Source organism: Saccostrea cucullata, unplaced genomic scaffold, assembly GCF_032062105.1.
Source record: "Saccostrea cucullata isolate Sc308-1 unplaced genomic scaffold, CSIRO_AGI_Scuc_v1 ctg1102, whole genome shotgun sequence".
Lineage (NCBI taxonomy): Eukaryota > Metazoa > Mollusca > Bivalvia > Ostreida > Ostreidae > Saccostrea > Saccostrea cuccullata.
The window spans coordinates 155,992-163,428 of record NW_026929005.1 but is presented as its reverse complement, the minus strand read 5'-3'; the positions used below and the strand labels follow the sequence as shown (position 1 = coordinate 163,428).

The window sequence follows — 7,437 nt, the reverse complement described above, 5'->3', positions numbered from 1 at the left end:
CGTGATAGCTTCTGTCAACCTCATTTTGTAAAATTCTTTCAGATATCCCCAGAATTTTATAAAATACAGATGAAATTTATAAAGTGATAATTATTTTTTAAATTGAAATTTTGCAGTGCTCCGTGTCTCCATTCCAAGTCTAATTATGAACCCATAATTGTAATTAAACATTTGAAATTGAATAAATTTTTACATTTTTCAATTCACATTTAGTAAAGGATTAGAAATATGTCAACAATAAATATCAATGACACAACTTTTGCTAAATTTTTAGCTTGTCCACGAACTTTACGGACAACCCTCGTACATTCAACACTTGGAGATAAAGTATGCTTTTTTAAATGTTGAAGATCAATTTTATACGCTTTTTGATTTCCTAAATGGTAAACAATAGACTCATGAAAACTGAGAATAAAAGTAAAGGAATATTATACATTTATTGCAACATAGTGACGGAAATATGAAGACTTATTCAGCCAAGAAAAATCATATTTTAAAATATGATTATGATATTTCTTGTCTAAATAAGTCTTCATATTTCCCGAACATTCATGCAATGAATTGTTTATTATACTGAAACAAGCAAAACCTTTGAAAAACATAAACTTTCAAATTCGGCACCGCTCTCAAATTCACTTTCATTTTCTTACGTAAAGCTACTACTTGTATAAAACCCTTTGTTCAACACATTATCATCAGTTTTGGGACGTAAACCAGACTATGGTGACGTCTACTTCTTTCGGGAGTTTTCGTTCAAAGAACGAGAACTATATTGCGGGAAAATACGCTGGGTGTTCCGAAGACGGTCGGGAAATATTATGTTTTACGGCCCGATCACGTGATCACTTAGAACCAATCAGTGACGCGTTGTTTAGAATATTTAAAATGGGGTATAATAATATTTTTTGATATTGAAACACAAAGTTCTGAAACCGGTAAGTACATAATTAAGTGTTTATAAGTGACAAAGTTAAATTTTCTGATTTGTTTTTGTTTTATCGACAGATTGACATGATTAAATATAATTAAAATACCGCTTAGTTATAAACAGCTTTCAATTTTAGATTTATTTAATCTATTTAAGTTGTATCTTATGTAATTCAAAAACATCAATCTAAAATGTTGATCAAAGCAAATGATAATGTAGAATTGATAATAAAATTTTGTCTTGAACACTAATGAAGATTTTGTTTAAAACCATTGATAACTAGGCCAAGGTTTACAAATTAGAAGTTTAGAAGTAACAGATTTGGAATTGGTCTATAGGGTTATATTTACATTTTAGTAATGTTGAGTAAAAATGCTAGTAATAGGCAAACATATGCTAGTAATAGGCAAACATATGGTCATGGATTAAAGAGAAAAAAACCAGAGGCTATCGAAGTCCTACTTGCCCTTCATTGATAAACATATTTATTCTGCAATATTAATGCTTTCACTAAAAGTTCGGATGCCATTAGCTTTACTTTGTAAAAGTATTATATGCCTTTTTGAAAAAGAAGCAGAAATGTACGAACGCGTATTCGTGACAAAAGATAATTGTTAACATACTTAATTATATTTAAGTACAGCATGATGCTTTCCATTCTTTATCCGTATATAGATTTAAAGTGACTGTACTGCGCATTTCATCAAAAACAGGCTTATAAATTTTTTTCCTATCAATTTGGAATTTTTTACGACTTTTTTACTTTAAACAAATCAGCATGGTGAGAGAGGTAATCCCGGTTTTGTTTAAGAAAACTACACATGCGTATATGGCTTGGAATGTGGAAACTGAACACGTTGCGATGTATATATACATGTACATTTATGGGCCATAAATAATTATTAATTTTCATGAAATAATCAGAATTATTTACTTATGGTATTTTGTAATTTTCCTAAAAGTGTATACATTTATGAGTAGTAAATAATTCCAAATTCTATCGGAAAATTTTTATAAGCCTGTTTTTGATGAGATGTACAGTACAGCCACTTTAATTCTATGTACGGATAAAGAATGAGAATGCTGCATTGACAAAGACGACCAAAATGAAACTGAACATGGGTTTTGGAGAAAAACAACTTCCTAACAAAAGTTTTGTGAGATTAAGTCATCACTCACTCTTTGGGCTCGCGAGGGTTCTTCTCTACAGGTTTGTTGATACATGCCATCATTTGTCGTATCTCTGTTGCTTTCAAAGAGAAAACAAAAACAGTGTAAATGCAACATAAAAATGCACCCATTACATATAAAACTATTGCTATATTAAGTGTAATTTCTCATAAAACTGCAGTAATAACTAATTTGTGGAACTTCTCAGTCATTAACATTTTCGGGTACTTTCGTGAACCCAACTCAAAGTTATTGTACTATCGCAGAATTTCAAGAAACCGCCTTTACTCTCTATTTTCATAAACAACAAGACATTTAGGTATATTGCACTTTGCCACTAATGTGACTTTAATTATAGAAAATACTTGTAATTAATTATGTAATAATTGATTATGAAATCCATAAAATTATTTATAAACAACTTTTTATTTGTATCAAAAATTCATAACAGAATGAAACGGAATAATGAATATGATTATTTTGTAAACCGTGATTACATAATACATGTACATTCATGGCGTATACATGTATATATAATTGATAACAAAATATATCAAACATTCTTGTGGTCTGAAACGTTACCGAAAACAACGTAAAACACATTAAACACCAAGAAAAGAAGATAAACACAGAATTAAACGTCCTTATAAAAGGAAAAGGTGGCGGGTTGGAGGCGGCTGAAAATAATTGAAGCTATCCAGCACTTAAGCCTTAAAATGGCTCAGCTGAGCTAAAATGAAAAGGCTAGAGCTGTCAAACTCAATGCCTGACTAACATTGAAAAAAATGTAATTTCAATTCATCTGATTTTATTGATTAAGAAAATAATGAAGAAATCTTACCAGTTTTTTTTTCATACAGTTCTTGTCTTAAATCTTGTGAGCATCCGGATTCCTGTAAAATGCATGTATACTTCATAGAAGATGATAGCCATTTGATTTAAAATAATTATACATACCCGTGCAGTTAGCATGTTTAGATTACCTTTCAAAATTCATTGTTATAAATTACTAGGATATGGAGATTAAGCATGTTAAGAATATAAACCTTTAAATGTTGTTTACTTGGCATAGTTGCAATATTTTTTTAATCTTATGCTAAAAGACATGGATTGATAAAATCAAAGTTAGTTTATTTGTTTTCAATGATAATTTGAGCTGGTTCTCACCATATTCACAAGCCTAGTGACTGATTAGCTAGGCATCTATATATGTATATCCACTTTTACCAAATGACAGGGCTGTGAAAATCATATCAGGTAATGGCTTATGCAGCAACTATTAAAACAATCAAAACATGCAAGATAAGAGCTGAAAATGGTAATGAACATGCATTACAAAATATATTATTAATTACATACACATGTACATCATACTCTGTAAATGTAATCTTGAACACAGGTACTTGGGTCGTGGTTTATAAATATGTATAATGTACCTTATTGATATATAAAAAAAAGTAAGTTTTTTTATTTATCAATAAGGTACATTATACATATTTATAAACCACGACCCAAGTACCTGTGATCTTGGAACAAAGGAAGGTACAGGTAAAATTCTTTACATCAGTTCGATTCCAAACAAAGAAATTCGGGTTAAAATCCATGACTTTAATGATATGTTTAGACTTGTTAAATAATAATTACAGAAATAGTGCTTGTCCAAACGATTTCACCATCAGGAATTTTATGTATGGTGCCAATATTAATCAACAGTAGCAGAAGCATTCTTCATTCAATCAAGGACACATAAAATACTGTACAATATTGTACCTACCGGTCTTTAAAATGTCTTCATCTTCTTCCATCCCAAGCTAATAATCAGATTATATCATGATCCCCAAGTTCGTGACACTCTCGTTCAAACTTTCCGTCTGTGCAACATCAACATCAACATGGCATTCGATATTTTGAATTTCGGCGTGTTAAAATTAATTGTTCATCGAGCCCGACTTCGATCCCGATGTTATTGTACTATTAGTCGACAGTTTAAAAAAATCTTAGTAATTTTCCATAGTTTTCCAGCGCGGAAAATGGCTAAGTTTCTCATTTGACCATTTTTTCCAAAGAATTCCACTACTTTCCAAGCCAAAAAAAGTCTAAGTCCAATTTTTCTTTCAAATTCCAAAATATTCCAAAAACTTCCAGACACACTTTTCAAGTTATGTATGGAAATGATTGGAATTCCATGGATTTCCAAACCTTTTCCAGACCCTTTGGAAAATCTACATTAGGGGAGTCCGTGACCTTATCAATTGAGCTACGGCTTCTTTTAATTAGCCCTTGAATTAAAATCAATCAATATGTAGAAATCGAAATGGAACATGGTTCACCTGTTGTATCGAGGAGCTGCGATGTGTATATATCTTGTATATATTTTGTATATTCTATGTTTATTGCGCGGATTTTGGGGACAGACTGATTGATTACACATCTCTTCTCGGGATGATGACAATTATCGGCGACGGGCACCTGTTCTTGTCAAAGAAATCTTCTTCTCGGAGATCGAACTAGAGATTTACAGAAAAAAAATAGACAAACTCATACGACATTTTATGGAATTTTGCTTCGAGAATCGGATCATTGTTTTTTTTATCACTTGAAGAATTTTTTTTGTTTTTTTTTTAAAATCTACTCGTAACTGGAAAATTAAATATCTTTTTTAATTTTATATGAGTCCATATTTTTTTTTTATTTTACGTGTTTTGTTGAATTGTTATTATTTTTTTTAACATAAAAATAAATAATTGTTAAGACATATTTTTAAAGTCTATAATAGCAATTTAAACTTATACCAGGGAGTATACGGCATATCTGATCTAAAAAAAAAAATACAAGATCAAGTGCAGTTTTACAGGATATTTGCTATATTTATACGTTTAAATCAAATTTTTCGCCGAATTTGAACTTAAATATCCCCTCGTTTCTATGGATAAATTGACTTTAAACTGTGTGTGATATTTAATTCCGAGTCAGAAATAAATCGGTTATTATTTTAAATCTTGGATATCTATGAAACACGATTGATTTAAGTTGTATAATTTACAAGAGACTTTTCAATATTAAAAGTATCAAAAGAAATAGAAAGATCGTTCTTATTGTAGTTAGTCCGAACGTATAAAAAATATGCCATATATGTCTTTTAACATTGGATAAACATTTGAAATACAATTGGACATCTAAGTTTAACTATGATTACCAGTTTTATTTAGGTACCTTTATGACGATAAGAAAACAAAAACACAGTTAAGATAGGATAATAAATTTAGGCAAAATATTTTTAAGGAAAAACTACTGATTAAAAATTATTAAGCCAGTGAAAAAAATTGCTGAATTGATACCAAAATGTGTACTAAAGGATAACGGAAAGGTAACAGAAAGACGACGGAAAGGTCACTGGAAGTTGACTGAAAGGTCACTGAAAGTTGACGGAAAGATCACTGAAAGTTGACGGAAAGGTCTCTGAAAGACGACGGAAAGGTCACTGAAAGACGACGGAAAGGTCACTGAAAGTTGACGGAAAGGTCACTGAAAGATAACTGAAATGTGTATGCTGAATGGTGACTGAAAGGTATCTGAAATATGACTGAAAGGTCACTGAAATGTACCTGCCATTCAGTGGCTGAATGGCAACTGAAAAGTCACTGAAAGCCGCCTTTCAGTTTTAACTGAAAGGTCTCTTTCTTCCTGTGATTGTCTAAATTGACCCACAGTTTGTCACTATTTCAATGAAACACAGGGAAAAGTCAAATAGTTTTTTGTTCTCCCGGTCAACTCAAGCACTACGGAAAAATTCAACAAAATATTCATGAATACTAATAAGAAGCATCATATGGGACATCATATGACACATACACACAAACACATGCATACTTCTGTATCATTTTTGTGAAATTTATTTGTAACATATAAAAGAATGTCACTTTAAAACAACAGGTTAATCCTTTGCCATTTGTGTTTTTTGGCGTGTTCTAGTGGGCACGGAGTTCTCCTTGCCGCACTTTTGTCATGCTACTATAGTATATAGATAACGGATACTTGTCATCAGTGCAAGAAAATAGAGGTAAGGGTTCGTTGAAAAAAGCCACTCATTCAATTCCTCCACTATCAATTTTAATCCAACTTCCTGTCTCCAATGACTTTTTGTCTGTTCATAGTCTTACTGATTCGGGGGGGGGGATTGTCTGTCTTTTCTCTCTACTGATTTATTTATAAACAAGTTTTAGAATCCTTCAAACTCGCTTTTCTTTTGTAAGATACAAATACCTCCTGTTATTTCTTTGCAAAATGTTTTTATTGTTTTATTCGATGGTGATTCATTTTTTTTAATTATTCGACGTAATATTTAATATTACATAATTGAATAATTTCCATCTCTCTAATTGGATTTATTTCCTCTACGTTGATCTAAGAATAGTTAGGGCAATTCCAAATTGAAACAAATTGTTTTGGAAAGCTATTTAAACGACTATGACTCTTTTTCATAAGAACAAAACATAAGCGAATATACATTTTCGGGTTGGGGTTGTAAGAGGGGATGCAGGGACCCCCGCCAACTTTTACTGAAAAAAAAAACAGTTTTTACTTTATGGCTGTCAGTTTTCCCTGATAATACTCCTTCCTTTCAAAATCTATCTTTATTTTTTCATGGCAACTAAAATTGATAATAACATTTCAAATTGATACGACTAATAAAGTTTATTTACATTTTAATTCTGCGTCTTTCTTGTATTTGGCTAAGACTTAATTAAATGCAAACAAGTAATGAGCTGTATTATTTTATCAGTAAATCATATGATAAAACAATTATTGCTGTTTTTTGAGGTCAATTCAATGATTTAGCCATCTTCGTAGTACAATATTCAACATCGCCCTTCGGGCCAGGTGAATATTTTTCTCTTCAGATGGCTAAATCATTATATTGACCTAAAAAAACAACAGCAATAATTGTATAATATTTGCCCATAATAAATTGAATGGCAATTTTATATGCAAAGATTTCTAAATTATGGCGTGTCGTCTTGAAAAAAATGAAATAGTTTTAGCCTTGCATTTCCCAAGATAAAGAAAACTGTTAATTTCATCCCGTTACTAACTAATCAATCCTTTATTTGTTATTGCATACATGTACATGTACACATGTTAATAAATATTTATACAGATTAGACAAGCTTTTTGTATGTTTCATTTTTATACTGCATACTGTTGAATATATCTTTTTGCTTGTTTGTAGTTTGCTACTGCAAGCGCGTTGAGATTTCTCTGTCAAACAAAACAATGTAAAAAGTTTCATTAATGTGTTGAATGGTTTTGGCTGCTTCTTTCACATCTCCAAGATTTGC

General features: G+C 30.9%; 1 long non-coding RNA gene across 1 annotated transcript; it reads right to left on the bottom strand.

The window, feature by feature from the left end:
- Positions 1–2,939: 2,939 nt before the first annotated feature.
- Positions 2,940–3,986, bottom strand: LOC134279552 (uncharacterized). Its single transcript, XR_009994673.1, has 3 exons — positions 3,873–3,986; positions 3,266–3,374; positions 2,940–2,991 (listed from the first exon to the last, which is right to left on the bottom strand). It is a non-coding gene; the product is annotated as an uncharacterized LOC134279552 (long non-coding RNA).
- Between the last annotated feature and the right edge of the window lie 3,451 nt (positions 3,987–7,437).